Here is a 15,436-nt window from a genome sequence, read left to right as displayed (position 1 = left end):
ATCTGGGAAACAAGAACTGTATGTCCAAACCTAAGCCCAGTGCCATAAGCACCACACTTTCAGGAATACTAAAAATAAATTACATTTTTTCCTTTGCCACTCATCTCCACCAAAAAAAAAAAAACACATTGATAAAATAGTTACAATTTCATTAAAAGCTACAGATTGTATAAAAAGCATTTTCTTCACCCAGATCCTTAAACATTCCAAATAGCTCTACAAAAAGCCTGCAAAATACACCAGCACAAATCAATGAAGTTAGTCTAGATGACCAAGAAAAGTATGAGGTTACCAGTGGAGAGACCAAATTTTTCAGTGTTTTCTTTGGAAGAAGAAGGAAGGCAGCTGCTTTCACCCTACTGTAACAAAAGCCAGAAGAATGAAGATGAACAATTAGCAAAGTAGCTATTAAGACTCATAGCTCAAGATCTTGAAAATGCCAGCAGGGTTAGACATGGCAGGACCTATACCCAGCCAGCACAGAAGCATGAGAAATCTTTGATTAAGTCTGTTTTGTCGTGTTTGTGAAGCAGAAGGAATATCTCATAAAAGCGCAGGGAGCTGGGTAGTAAATTTTGAGCTGAGACTGTGATAAGAGGTTGTTAGGCAACAGAAGGCAGGATGAGATGGCAGTCATGCAATGAGGTCAAGACACTATCTTCATTTTATATCCAAAATAAAATTCTCTTGCTTGAGAACATTATAATGACTCAAATTGGAAATTCTCTTCCATTAGGGAATTCCTGATCAATCAGCAGTTGTTTCAAGTCAGAATAAGGTGTTGAACTGCTTCCAGTTTTTTTCTGAACGTGAAGTTCTCTCTTCCCTCCAAAGCTGGAGGTGTCAAAACACAATGTAGGAGCTTGAACCTAAAGTGCTTCTATCGCACGTAAAGCAAAGCCTCCTGGGAGGTGGAGCTGGCATCCCTCCTTGCCTGGGCCTCCTAACCAGACTATTCCCTGTGACTGCTGCAGGCATGGCTCCCTTGATCCATGTCATAGCTGAGCACAGGACAACGCAGTGGCTTGTTTTGTACAGAGGGAGAGGCCGGACCATGGAGAGGTAGGGGGAGATGCATTCACATAGCGAACCACAGCACTGCAGGCAGACTGACAAAAGGACTCAAAATATTTTCTCAAGTGCAAAACTGATATGCTTCAGCCTATCAGTGTTTTCCTAATGAATATTTTAGTTTTGTAGAAAACAAATGCCACGCACCTGAATTTACATTTTTTTTTTGCCAATATTAGTATATACTTGCTGTTTTTAATAAGTCAGTGGTTCCAGTAAATGCATAATTAAAATACAGCAAGTGCAATAGTATGAATAACAGTATGGTGATGCTGGCATATTTAAATGCAGTGAAAATCTCACCAGCTTTACTGGGATTTTATGCACAGTTTGATAAATCAAACTAAAACCCATTAAAAAATAAGGTAAAAAGCATAATTGGATAAGAAAGGAAAAAGCAGCACTGGAGATAGGGGCAACAATTCACCTGATTTTTGTGTCATTTTTATAATCTAGCTTTTGAGCTTCTGTGGCCTTATATTGATTTTCTGATCTTTCTCTCCCCTTTCATTTTTTTTCCTCTTTGTAAGTTTAAGTGAACACATTTAATATAAAACAGATTTTGCTTTATTTTTTCAAGTAAGCCTGTTAAAAATAGAAAATACTTCATCTACTGCACACGGGAGAAAGCATAACATTAAGCTTTTGACATTAAATCTCAGTAGATAAATACCGTCTCTATTTAATTATCTGTTCAAAACTGATAGAAGGGAAACATCAGCTTTTGAAAATCTCAGCAGCAAAACTTCCACCAATATCAGTAGGTCTAGGATCTCACTCAATTTTACAATTTTTTTATTTTTGAACAAACATCTTTGTGCAATAATTGGCAGCTATCAGTACTATTTTGGCAGATACAAGCCTGCCTGGGTCTGTGGGAAATTTATGCCTCCGAACATGCCATGCTAAATTTAAACTTGTTGCATAATATGCAGATTCATTGTCATGAATGTAACTCAGCTAAGAATATCTAAAGTTCAAGGGAACTTAATATGCATGCAGACTAAAAAAAATAAAGAGGGGTTTAGATGTGTTCTGGGCTTTATCACATTGAATAAAAGGCATTGATGACTCCCTTTAATAAAACAATCCGTTCTTGCATTCACTTCAGTGAACTTGCATTACACTTACATACCACAGTGGTACAAAGAAGGACTGAATAAAATTTAAAAAAAAAAAAATGGATAGAAAGACTTTTTATTATTCTATTAAACTGCTCTTTCAGTCCTAGCTCTGGGGGCACACTACAGTTTTTTACAGTTCTGAGGAACTCCAAGTCCTGCTTTTTCACAGAAACACAAGGTCGGAAAGGACCTACAAGATCATCTAGTCCAGCCGTCCTCCCATCACCAATACTACCCACTAAGCTATTAAATTATATCTCGTAGCTCATAGCTCCTCATCCAGGCGCTTCTTGAACACCGTGAGGGACAGTGACTCCACCACCTCCCTGGGCAGGCCGTTCCAGTGCCTGAGCACTCTTTGAGAGAAATAGTTTTTCCTGATATCTAATCTAAATCTCCCCAGGCACAACTTGTGGCCATTTCCTCAAGTCCTATCATTAGTTATCTGAGAGAAGAGGCCGACCCCCTCCTCATCACAACCTCCCTTCAGGAATTTGTAGAGTGCAATGAGGTCTCCCCTGAGCCTCCTCTTCTCCAGGCTGAACAATCCCAGCTCCCTCAGCTGCTCCTCATAAGACTTCTGCTCCAGACCCCTCACCAGTTTTGTCGCCCTTCTCTGGACACATTCCAGGGCCTTGATGTTTTTCTTGTAGTGAGGGGCCCAAACCTGAACACAGTACTTGAGGTGCAGCCTCACCAAAGCTGAGTACAGGGGGATGATCACCCCCCTGCTCCCGCTGGCTACACTATCTCTAATACAGGCCAGGATGCCCTTGGCCTTCTTGGCCACCTGGGCACACTGCTGGCTCACGTTCAGCCGAGCATTGATCAACACTCCAGGTCCCTTTCCTCTTCACAGCCTTCTAGCCACTCTGCCCCAGGCCTGTAGTGTTGCATGGGGTTATTGTGGCCGAAGTGCAGGACCTAGAACTTGGCCTTGTTGAACCTCAACCCATTCGCCTCAGCCCAGCAGTCCAGCCTATCCAGATCCCTCTGAAGGGCCACCCTATCCTCAGGCAGATCAACACCACCTCACAACTTAGTGTCATCTGCAAACTTACTGAGGGTACCCTCAATCCCCTCATCTAGGTCATCAATAAAGATATTAAACAAGATAGGCCCCAGTACCGACCCCTGGGGGACACCGCTTGTAACGGGACACCAGCTGGACTTAACTCTATTAACCACAACCCGCTGGGCACAGCCCTCCAGCCAGTTCTTTACCCAGAGAAGAGTATACCTGTCCAGGCCACAGGCAGCCAGTTTCCCCAGGAGAATACTGTGGGAGACCGTGTCAAAGGCTTTGCTGAAGTCTAGGTAGACAACAACAGCCTTTCCCTCATCTACTTGTCTGGTCACACAGTCATAGGAGGAGGTGAGGTTGGACAAGCGCGACCTGCCTTTCATGAACCCGTGCTTTCTTCCAGAAGTGAAAACTGGAAAAATTATCTCCATGGTGCACTTGCATACTCAATCTTTTTTTTCAGACCACCTAGAAGAAAAGACCTTTCCTGATTTTGAAAGACTTTCTGAAAATGTTTCTTGTAGTTCAGCATTATTACTTTTGGTCTGAATTTGAATGCAAGAAAATAAGCAGGTGGGTATTGTATTTATTATCTACATCTCTTCAGAAACTGATAAAAATTAGTTCAATCCTGGATGAATGTTCCAGCCAAGTTTTATTACTGATCAAATAACACATTAAATAAGAAGATTTGGTGAACTTCAGTCCCTTTGCTCTTCACCTGTACTGCATACTATGAAGTGAAAATTGCTGGAAACCTTACTAGAAGAGGAAGGAGAACGGCCTCGGCTTTTGGCAGCTAACCATTATCAAACTTTCTGAAGGAATTCCCTGGAGATATGACATGGGTCCCAATCCATAATTTGATTCTCAGGTCATTTCTCTCTTTTTTCTAGAGCTTGTGCCATCCAAATACATATAATATACACAGGTAAGAAATCCTTTTATTGTGCACAGATATCTTCATGGCTCCCTGTGTAAATATCACGCTTCATATAAGCCATTTCCTGCAAAAGACTTCAAAATTTAGCCTTTTGGTTTTCAGTTTAAGACAAGTATGTTTCCTTTTGCTCTGTATACACACCACACTTACATTTCAGCCTCCCCTCTGAAAACTATTATGAAGTCAGCCTCCCCTCTCCAGCCTCCGCTTTGGCGGTTATCAAACTTTTTCTGGAGGAATTCCCTGAAGATATGAGATAGTCTCAACCCATAATCTGATTTGCAGGTTATTGTTCTGGTTTCCTCTTTGTCTAGATGTTAAGTCTTCCAAATACAGTTAATACATACAGGAAAGACATCCTTGTATTGCACACACAAGTCTTCAATGTCCTCCATTCAAAGAAAGCTTTTGGTCTCCACTTCTAGCCTCCACTTCGTAACCCAGTCACTATAAAGGATTTTCTGGAAGAATTCCCTGGTATTATGAATCCTAGAACATAATCTGATTCTCAGGTCATTGTTCTGGTTCCCTTTTCAACTATGACTATAGACATCCAATTGCATTTTGTGTACACATGCAATAAATCCTTTTATCGCATACAAAATTGTTCCAGTCCTCTTGCCCCCATCCAAGAATCACACTTCACAAAAGTTACTTCCCACTAAACACATTAAAATTTAGTGTACTTTTCACTTTCAGAAGATTACATGTTTCCTTCCCATCTGTTGACCCACCATATTTACATTTCAGACTTCCCACCTGGCCTCACCTCCCAGCAGCTAACCATTATCAACTCTTTTCTGTTTCTAGTTTCTAGTTGCCTAATGATAGGAGAGATTATGGATTAGGACCTGATTCCCAGAACATTGCTTTGGTTCCCTTTTTGTCTAGCTTTTGTGTCATCCAAACACACCTTTCATTAGCAGGCAAGACATCCTCATAATGCACACAAAAGCCAGGCCATGTGTCAACAACATTGCATTTTACACACACCATTTCCCACAAAGGAAAAATCTCTCAGATTTAGCCTCCTAATTCTCACCTATTACCTAACCTCTTCTGGAACAATTCCCTGGAGATATGAAGTAGACCTGGGAATTAGATTAAGAAGGACCTATGTTCAGGTTTCCTTTTTCTCCAAATCTTACCCCTTCCAAATGGATTTTATGTAAGCAAAAAAAAAACATTCTTTTATTGTACAGTAAATCCTTCCACCACCAACTCTCGAAACACCCAAGAGTTTCAAATCATGCTGAAGTTTGAGAGAAAGATTTCAATATATTTTTTATGAAGTTTAAAGTGTTATATTCTGAGTATATCTATTTTATAAATGTTTCTAGGCTTTATGTCTTACACATTTATCTCTTTGCCATAACTACTGTACCGCTCTACAGAACAAGACGTTCCGACCTAAGGCAATTTCTGCAGGCATATAACATGCTCTAGCCATGGGCTGAGTCTGATCCCAAGGAAGCAATATCTCCTGCCAGCTGCTTGAGACACAATTTTGCAGAGAAAGAAAGCAAAGCAGTGTGTATTAGCCCCTTGTTCAGCTAATCAGCTGCTGAATGCAGCTTTGGCGAACCTCGGAAATAGCTAAGGTAGGAAACCTGATGAAATGGTGCTGCTCTCTCATGTAAACAAGAGCTGAAAAGGACCAGCATCCAGGTATAGAATATCCACAGAAGTTGACTGAGGTGGTTTAAGCCTAACATGATGCCTCCAGAGAGGCTGCAAAGTAATTAACATCCTGGCTAGATTTTTTTCATAAGAGTACTAAGAATTCCATAAGCTTCCTGGACAGACCTATGGAAGCAAAAATATATATCTATACATTGTGTTTTGCAATGCATTTAATTTCATGATTTAGCATTTTAGTTATTCTCTGCTAATACTGTTCTTTACTGAGTCCCTTTGCTCAGGATAATTAGCTTGCCTTTTGCTGTTCTTCCATCTGTCTGATCCACCTTTTAGATGAAGAAAAATTTTCTTTCAACACGTCTCTTGTTAAAACACACCTTCTACAGGGTAATGAAAACCTTATCTCATGAAATTAATACTCCTAAAACCAACAAACGAAAAAAATAGTAGAGCAGTGATAGACACAAGTCAAGAAATTCTCTTACTTTGTTGTCTGCTGTTCCTGCCTCCAACTTTTATCTGAATTATGCTGTTTTAAGAAGTAATTATTGCTGTTGAGTTACATTATTATTAGATGGTGTTAGAATAACAACAATGATAATGTGCAAGGGCCAAGACCAGAGACCTGGATAGTAAACACAGTTGATCTAGTACACTGATCACAGGTGTTAAGGTTGGATTATTCTACTAAGTATTACAGTCTGCTGGGATCTGGCAGATATTTTACAGGCCTCTAATTGACTTAATGCTTTTTATAGCAGTATCATTAGATAGTTCTAATAGCCTAGGATCTCTTCCATATGAAATATTTGTGGCTATCATTACTATAGGAATAAATGCTTAGGGATATAAAGGAAAAACCTCAGATTACAGGAAGAGCAGAAAGCATTACACCTACTGAGTAAGAGTTGCACAAGTGTGAGCATGCAGCACTGTCATGACAACATACCATGATCTGAAACACTAAGTTCTGACAGCAAATAGACCTGGGCTGGGCTGTTAACGATTTTGATTGGTCCTCTTAACATTGTAAAAGTAGATGCACGCAATAAAAAATAGCTTCATTCCTCCATTGTAACTGGTGTTGTTCCCCTCTTTAAGGCATCTCATCAGCAGAGGTCTTGGAAGTGCTCAACAAAATGAGACCCAGAAAGTTCTGCCCCATGAGAACATGCGGCTTCAAAACTAATTTACTCTGACCAAATTTACATAAACTAAGTGGAGGCAGAAATTCAGAGTCCATTTCTAATTCCTTAACTATTCAATACATTAACAGTAGAATTTTGTTGATTTTAGTAGGTTTTTTTTCTAATTTGTACTTAATAAAGTTACAGTAGAGCAATTTTACAGTTATATTCCAGATTAATTTGGCCAAGTGTCCTAAAAATGGAGTAGAACTGCCTCATTGTTTCATTCTTTAGTTGGTCCCATGTTTGTTCTAACTAGAAGTATTAAGCTGAGTTGAATTTTAAGCATACTTGAAGAAAACACTCCTCTTAAAGAGAACTAGCGTCATGTTGCAGTAGTCTTGCAGTCTGTGGAGGGTTGGGTAATGTACACTGGTAGAATCCCTTCAAGACCAGCTTCTAAAGCCTCATTCTACTTGCATCCTTCTCTATTTGTCCCTGCAGCTTCCAATCTGAGTTCGGTACATACTGTTGTATGTTTTCTTTTTTTTCCCTCAAGAACAGCCTAGCCGTCATAAAACAATTATTTTATTTTTATGAAAATATATTGCAGAGAAAATGCATCATAAACTAAAAGCAGTCTAAAGGAATTCAAAATTTAATCAGTACTTTCTACTGGTGCACACACCTCAGTCTCCATCTCCTCCTCTACCTTTTTATTTGCCTGGTTTCTTGAATGAGAATAGAACAGTTAATGTTGTTTCCTTCAGCAAGTATTCCTGACTCATGTATCTGGCAAATAATTCAATTAACTGCCCACTAATAAGCAAAGCAAAGAGAATCTGTCACTAAAATAATCTTTAAACCCTCTATCTGCTGTAGATAGTGTTTCTATTTAAACAAATATTGTATTGGGAATGAACAATTTAGTTATTTTATTGCTTACTTATCCCCAACCCTGTGTATATCATAATAATGGAAAAACCTACAGACAAGTAACTGTAATCCCAGAGACTAAATGCAACATATATCTTAAGTTGTCTATTGCTTTAGAATCTAAACACCAACAAAACCAAATAATCAAAGATCCTAAAATACTCTTAGTAAGAAGCATCCAGCATTTTAAGTTTCAGTCTTACCCATCAGGGTAAGACAGAAAATTTGAAGAGGATGTTTCTATTTTGTTGTCAGGGTTAGTTACTTTGAAAAGAATAAATAACACAGTTAAGGTCATCTGCATCTCAGCTTTTAAACAGCTACCTGATTAGTATAAGCTGCTGAGATCTTGGACAAAAAGAATAGTTGTTCATAATCGAGTGCAACAGTCCTCACCTTGTTTTGTATCCTTTAGAACTATCCCAAAATAGATTATATTAAGGAAATACAAGAACTGCTATAACCACTGGCACTTTCCTTAGATGCAGTCTACCCAGAGACCTGAAGAGAATAACCAAATACCTGCTAAGGCTAAGACCACATCCTTCTGTATTTACTATGATTTTCTGAAACCACAGACAACATGAAACTCCATTGCATTATTGTAATTGCCCTCATCTGCATATACAGTTAAGCCAGCCTCTTCTATAGCTAAGGTTTTATTGCATCCGCAATTACATCTGGCAGGTCTTACAACCAGTAACCAATCATCCAGTGATCATAAGCCAAAGACCAAACTCATGGCCAATGCAGGATAATCAAACAGCATAGCATTGAGAGCCAAAGATATGACTAGGGCCGTACATGTACTTACATCACCTACCTAAGACCAGATCTGGGTGCTGAGACTGAGTTTAAATGGGCTCCTCAGCCATGGACAGGGGGGGGTGTGGGAGTGGTTGTGGTGTAGGTCAAAACTCAGGGCATTCACAACCTACAAGTGCTCTCAGGGCCCTGACATATACCCAAACACATACACATTCAAAGGATTAATAGAGCTTAGAGTCCATAAAGAGCCATTCTTATGTCCTGGCCAGAGAGGAGTGGTTTTGTTTGTATCTTCCAGAAATGGGGGCAGGGGGGTAGTTTTCTATCTCAGATGGCTGATTTTTTTCTCTAAGAATTGCAAGTCACTGTGCAAACTGTCCCACTGACAGTAACAGGTTTCCGAGAGAGCCATAGCTCTTCGGCAGACCAGTAGCCTTTTTCCCACTGAAGGCAGAAGTAGTAGTTTTTCAATTTAGTGAGGGCATGAGCTTACCACAGAAGGAAGAAGATCTGAAAGTCTTCCTAGGCTGATCTGCCTACCCCATTAGCATGCAGGTGTTGCAGTGGCACTGGCTGCTCACCATGCTGCCATCTTGGACAACTGTGAGGCAACCTGGGGCTATTCGCCCACTCTGAGTATGCTCCCCTGTGATAGACGCTTCACGAGCAGGAACCACCATCATCTTTGGCCTTTCTGGGAGAACAACCTCCCTTGGGGTCAGCAACACTTCAGGAGGTGGCAGCTCTGGGTCAGAGAGTCCAGGGTCTGGTTGCAGAAGTAGGCCATGGCCAGGCCCAGGCCTGGCTGCCTGAGGCTCAGGGCCAGCACTTACAGTGAAGAAACCACAAAGGGAAGTATAACCCTTTGACTTCAGAGCAACTCTGCAATTCAGTCTCAGATGCCTAAGGTATTTTGGGGCCAGAATCCCAATTTTTTGGGTTATATTTTACCTGGTCCATTAAGAAAAAAAAAAAAAAGAAAAAAAAAGATGAAAGGATGAGGCAGCAGCAATGACTGTTTGGGGGGGTTTTGTTTGTTTTTTTTTTCCTCTCTTTCCCATTTCCCCTAACCAATCACTATGCAATAAATATTATCATTTGCCTATGAATGCAATTTAGGAATTTATTTTGAAAGAGTTACCAGGAGACTCCTTTCTTTCAGCCTTGAATGTCATTCCATGCAGAGCAGAGTGACACGAAGATGAAGCCAGGGGAGAAAGAAAACAAGCAGAAGTGATAGCCAAGTCACATTCAATATCTAGTTAAGTACAGGGAGTGTTAAGCTGCCTCGATTCATTTGCAACTTATGATAGGGAAATAAATGGTCCTAAAAGACTTCCGAAGAAGGTCCAAAACAAGAAGCTGAGTTACAACAAATATTGAGTTGTCCCCAATATATTTCTGTTTCCAAACTCTAGAGTTCCTCCGAGGTTAGAGCCAACAGGGATCTCTCCTGCCCTCTCTCTTCCAGCAAACACATTCAGGGACTAAAACATCTAAACTTCGTTTTCTTGAATATTGTGATGCCTTCCTCTGAGCGAGCGCGCTGTTTAGGAAAAGAAGAATTTCCCCTCTTTGCTGCGGTGCTCTTGCTTTTTTCTGCCTGATATTGTAACATCATAGTTTTACAAAGCTGATAACACCCCCTAAGGCTGTTCACTTTAGCAAAGTCTTTCCAAACTTGCTTTTTATTCCCATATAGAGATCCAGCTGAGCTTTATGAAGGGAAAAGCAAAGGCTGGATGAAAAGTATTTAGATTCTTTTTTCCTTTCCCTTCTCTGCTCTTCAGAAAAAAAATTGCACGGTGGTGTCTGTAAAAGGGAAAGCCATGACTAAGGGTAATTAACCGTTTAGCTCTGACTGTGAAGGCACGGAGCTCCCCGGATAACTGAGATTTTGCTGCCACCGTGTGGTCACCTTGATTTTGCTCACGGTTTGCTCGGGAGGAAGCTCCATGGGACACCAAGGCAATATCCCTCTATTGAGATGGAGGAAAGCAGTCTTCAAGCAAAGATGCTCACATGAACGTGGTTCTCGGTAAAAGCCTAATTTTAACCCTAACCCTAACCAGTCAAGACCAGATGAGTCTGATGCACACTTGGAGAACAGCAGTGGCTGTTCTCAGTAGGTAGAGGCTCACCAGTTTTGTCCGGGTTCAGACCATGCTCTTCTGTGGTTTCTGATGGCTCTGCGCTGTTCCTCCATTGTCATCCATTGGAGATAGACGAACAGCAGTATTCAGGACAGGAAGCTACTTGGCAAAGAAGCAGCTTCAAGCAGGTGTCTTCGATCTTCTCTGGAGGATGGACAGGAGTTGATGCTTTTAAACATTTTAATACAATTCATGACTGAAATCACTGGAAATATTTTACAGTATTTTCAGTAGGAGTAGCTTTTCAGGCACCACATGGCATAGGCTTCAGGTAGTCTGAAACTATTGTGACACAGTCCTTTGTCTCCGGGTTTCACAGACAGACACCCTGGATAAGCCCATCTCCTCAAGAGCATATACTAGTGATGGATGCGCCTTTGAAGTTTGTTGCACTCTGTGTGGCCAGAAAACCAAGCACCGTTTTTATGCAGAGGACTTTTAAGATTTTCTCCAGAGACCTAACAGAATTAGTTGGGAGAGATATTAAACTCCAGAAAAACTTATTCCTCTCCAGAAATCCTAAAACATACCTCTTCCTAAACCTGCCCCACAGCATCCCATGTGAGGCACAGGCTGATTCAGCCCAGTGCAGGACTGGGATCCATAACATACCAGTACAGGTCAGTGCTCATAAATTAACCTGACTGTCAGACAGTAAACCCTGTGCTCTCAAATACGGTGCAAACTGCAACAGTTTACTTTTTAGCTCTTTCAGAAGAGGACGGTATTATTTGATAGTGCCAGCAGAAGAGGAACAAATCATTCAGTACAGATATGAAAATGCCTCAGTAACATAGTGGCCATGCATGCCACGTTCTTCCTAGCAACCTATAAAATTTGTGGACCTAAACAGTAAATAAGGTCTTAGTAAGTAGGATTATTTCGGGCAACATGACCCATGGGAGTGAGATATTTCATGTCAGTCCAGTTCTCAACTGACAGACACTAATTCATAATGCAACCACCACAACCAGCACCCTCATTGCCAGTCTGAGGAGGAACAGACACTAATTAAACAGAGGCCAAATTATTCTCTCTCGTTATAAGCGTGACATTGGAGAAGATCCAAAATGCATCCGGCAGTAACTTCACCTAGTTCATTGGATATTAAAATTGCCTCCAAGGGAGCATGTTCTGCTTATTTTCAAGGGTTTGAGCAATTGTCATTCAGAACACTCTCTTCCATACACATCCAAGCTGCCTAGCACAGAACAAAGATGTCCTGCATTCTCATTCTCATTCTCATTCTACCTGATATTGTTGAATCACAAAGGGAATGCCTTTAAAGCAGTTGTGAATAGAAAAACTACTTCTCATTGACTTTGTTGCAGTGGTAAACCCCCTGGACAATTTGCTAATAGTCTCAGAAATCTGCTTCTCTTAGCAATTCTGGCTTTTTAACTGCTTCTAAATTCATCTGAATCCTTCAAGTGAAAGTCTTTTCCTCTCTCTTCTGTTACTGAAAGAAATTAGATATGAATGCTATTTCTACAAACTCCACTCTGATCTACTTTGCTGGAAGGGCATGTGTTATGAGTAATTTGCCTACACTAGCAAGGAAAAAGCACTAACAAAAAATTAATTGTAACCATGACAAAGGTTCTCATTCTCTTCCTTTTCCAGACAGAGGGACATATTTTCTGATTCCCTCCTGTTCTAACACAAAGAGCATGAATAGGTAACATCCCCCACTTAGCAGTTAAATTAAGGATATGCTCAAAATAAAAGTAACAAAAAAATCAAAGGTTGACTTATGAGATGTAGGTCAGGCTCAGTTTAATCCAAATTAAGAAACATATTGCGTAGCTTTATAAAACAGTTTAAACTTACAGGTAATGAGCTTCTATTCAGAAAAGTTGATGGGGCAGACAGTGAGCTCTAACAGACTGCAAATAAGCTAGAGAGCAATATTTTTAGACTTATATTCCCAGCTCAGAAAGATCCTTTCAGTCTCTTAACTGTCTCCTAAACCTTATCTTTATATGATGGAGAGAATAATATTAAACTGTTAGCGTTAGGAGAAAGCAATATGACTTAATTCTTTATTATGTACTAGAATACATCAAAAAGCACAGAATTTCTCCCATAACTGGGAAATTTGCAGCTCCCAGATATCATCTTGTTCAGATGACCATGTGCTTCTTATCTTTCAATGTACTTAGCATTTAGGTAATAAGCACAGACCAAATTTTCTGATTACCACTTGTTCATCTCCTTCTGTTTCTGGATGTCCTTCCCTACTGTACATCCTCTGGTCTCCATGCCTTGTACTCCACCTTCCTTCCTATTGCTTTGTGTCTCTTCCTAGCCCTTCCCCCATCTTTCTGTCCATGAGAGGCTTAAAAGTGTCCCTTCATTCCTGTTCTCTCTCATGCAAGGGAATGCTCCCATCTGCCCAAACTCGCTCTCACTTTCCTTTTCATGCAAGCTGTGGTGCCCTTTTTTTTTAATTCCTTCAGCAGCCCAGTGCAAGCTCGTGCATGCAACCATCGTCCACTCAGCTGAGTGAATGAGCTGCGATTTCATGGTTACCCACTGTCCTCCTCACCTCACAAACCTAGCACAGCTATGGTATTTTCTTTCCTTCCAAGAGAGGAGTCATTCTGTATGTTGATATTTCAACAGACACATCTGAGACAAGACTTATAACTGGGATGAATTAATCAATGTAAGTGACAAGGCATTTTTTAATGTGTAAACAAGGGGATGACTAAAGGGCAATGCCGGGACACACCTGACTCCAGAGGCTGTTTTCTGTGATGTGCTGCTTGCTGTCAGATAGGTTTTATTTCTGTTTATGCATTCTGAACCAGATGCAAATCAAGGTTTATTAGATCAGGACCTCAAGGTACAACTGCAGTTGTATTGGCCTTGTCTCCAGCAGACGTGCAAGAACCTTAGAGTGGTCAGCAAGCTTACAAAAGCTGGCTGGCCCTGATGGATATAATTACGGAGACAGCTGAAGATACTGGTTCTGCTACCCAAATGGCTAGTGCTCCCATTTTCCACCCGATTTTCCCAAGAGAAAAGAGAATTCCCACCACTGATTTATGATATTCCTTGAGAATTCTTAGATGATTCAAGACAACATTCAAAAACTTTTACATTAAATACAGATAGATGATGCCAAGTTCCATGTAAGCCCCCTAGGCAATAGACATCATTCCTGGAAATAACAGTCCTCAGGAAAAACAGAAATGTTAATGGCTTCTTAAAAATAATAATAATAATAATAAATAGAATTATTCTTTTCTGAAACTCTTTCTGAACTTATCTTCTACAAATATTCAATATCAAGACCAAAGACAATAGCCCATCTGCTTTTCTTTTGCCTTTCTTCCAACAAACTCATAACATTATGAGAATTATCTCTTAAATTAACTCCCAGGATAACTTTTACATACTTTCTTCAGCCCGGGGCATTTCTGATGGCATTCTGAACTCCAGAAAACAGTCCATTAGCATGAAACAGCAAATAGTCACTGCTCATAACAATAACACAGCAGTAAGATCCTGATGATGATCCAAAAAAAAAAAGGAAACTACAAAATGGTAGCAGCTAACATATGGATGTCCAGCTATTTAACATCTGATCTGCTTTACAGCACTTTAGGAAAACTACAAGCCCCATGTTAAAAAATATCCTTCTCCTTTTTAATTATAGTTCCTATTTTACATTTCTTTTGCTCCCTATGAATATATGTCTTTTTTCAATCCTTCTTATTACTATTTTGTTTGACTTCACTCCTATTAACATATTTTGCCAGAGACCTCATTCGACAATAACCTTATATACTACCAGTTTGGTATTCCTGTATATTAGCTGTCATACTGAAATTATTGTGCCTCCTGCACAGAGGTACTGACTATAAGCAATTGGTACTGGCATATTTCTTTACAGTTCAATAACTCCGAGTAGAAAATTGCTTTTCTACCAAGTTAAAATTACTCATCTTTGTTACAAAAGTTGGAGTGGTGTCTACTGCCAAAGCAGAAACTATTATACATTTTGTTTAGTTTATAAAACTGCCTTCATCCTATTGTTTTTCTGTCACTGATGCTAGCTTTAGAAATCAAATGGGAGCCTGTCTTCTCCAAAAAAATGCCAAGTAAAGGTTTATTTCTAAAATGTGGTACATACAGAATTATTTCTAATCTTAGTTGAGGCAATCTATGCTAATTAAACTGAAGAGCCTATGATCTTGATAGAAATATACAGAAATACAGAATGTTTTTGCTATGATCTTAGCTGTGGAAAATGTTAATTCCAGTTTTGATTGCCTATTTTGTGAAAGCTAGCTAGTGAGTTTGGGCCAATACTATTAGAGAATCAAAATTAGTTACTCTAGATAACTAGTTAGTTTCCCAACATCATAAGAGGTGGGGAGATTTGATTGTGTCCAGATGATGAACAGAAGACCTGGAAGATTTGCTGAAACTCACTAAGGTACTTAAGAATAAAACATCCCTTTGTTTCAGGTGAAATGTAATTTGTATGTTGAAAACAAAGGAAGGTAAGAATATTTATAAGTATATATTTAAGGACATGACCCTTGGTAACTTAACTAAAGACACAAAGAAAGTCTGTGGTAGAAAAATGATGTAATCTAGGTCCTCTAAGTATAGTGCAAGAACCTTAGTCCATATTT

At 39.8% G+C, this 15,436-nt stretch overlaps 1 protein-coding gene across 1 annotated transcript in view; it reads right to left on the bottom strand.

Annotated features, from left to right (window-relative positions):
• The window catches only part of LOC106030296 (uncharacterized), an 81,010-nt gene extending 71,338 nt beyond the window's left edge, over positions 1-9,672 (bottom strand). Inside the window, exon 1 of the transcript XR_010829233.1 lies at positions 9,128-9,672. The gene's annotated coding sequence lies outside the window, so the exon portion shown is untranslated. The remainder of the gene's footprint in view (positions 1-9,127) is intronic.
• Positions 9,673-15,436: the final 5,764 nt, after the last annotated feature.

This window comes from Anser cygnoides, chromosome 2, assembly GCF_040182565.1.
Source record: "Anser cygnoides isolate HZ-2024a breed goose chromosome 2, Taihu_goose_T2T_genome, whole genome shotgun sequence".
Lineage (NCBI taxonomy): Eukaryota > Metazoa > Chordata > Aves > Anseriformes > Anatidae > Anser > Anser cygnoides.
The sequence above is the reverse complement of the archived record's forward strand: the minus strand, read 5'-3'. Positions and strand labels throughout refer to the sequence as shown.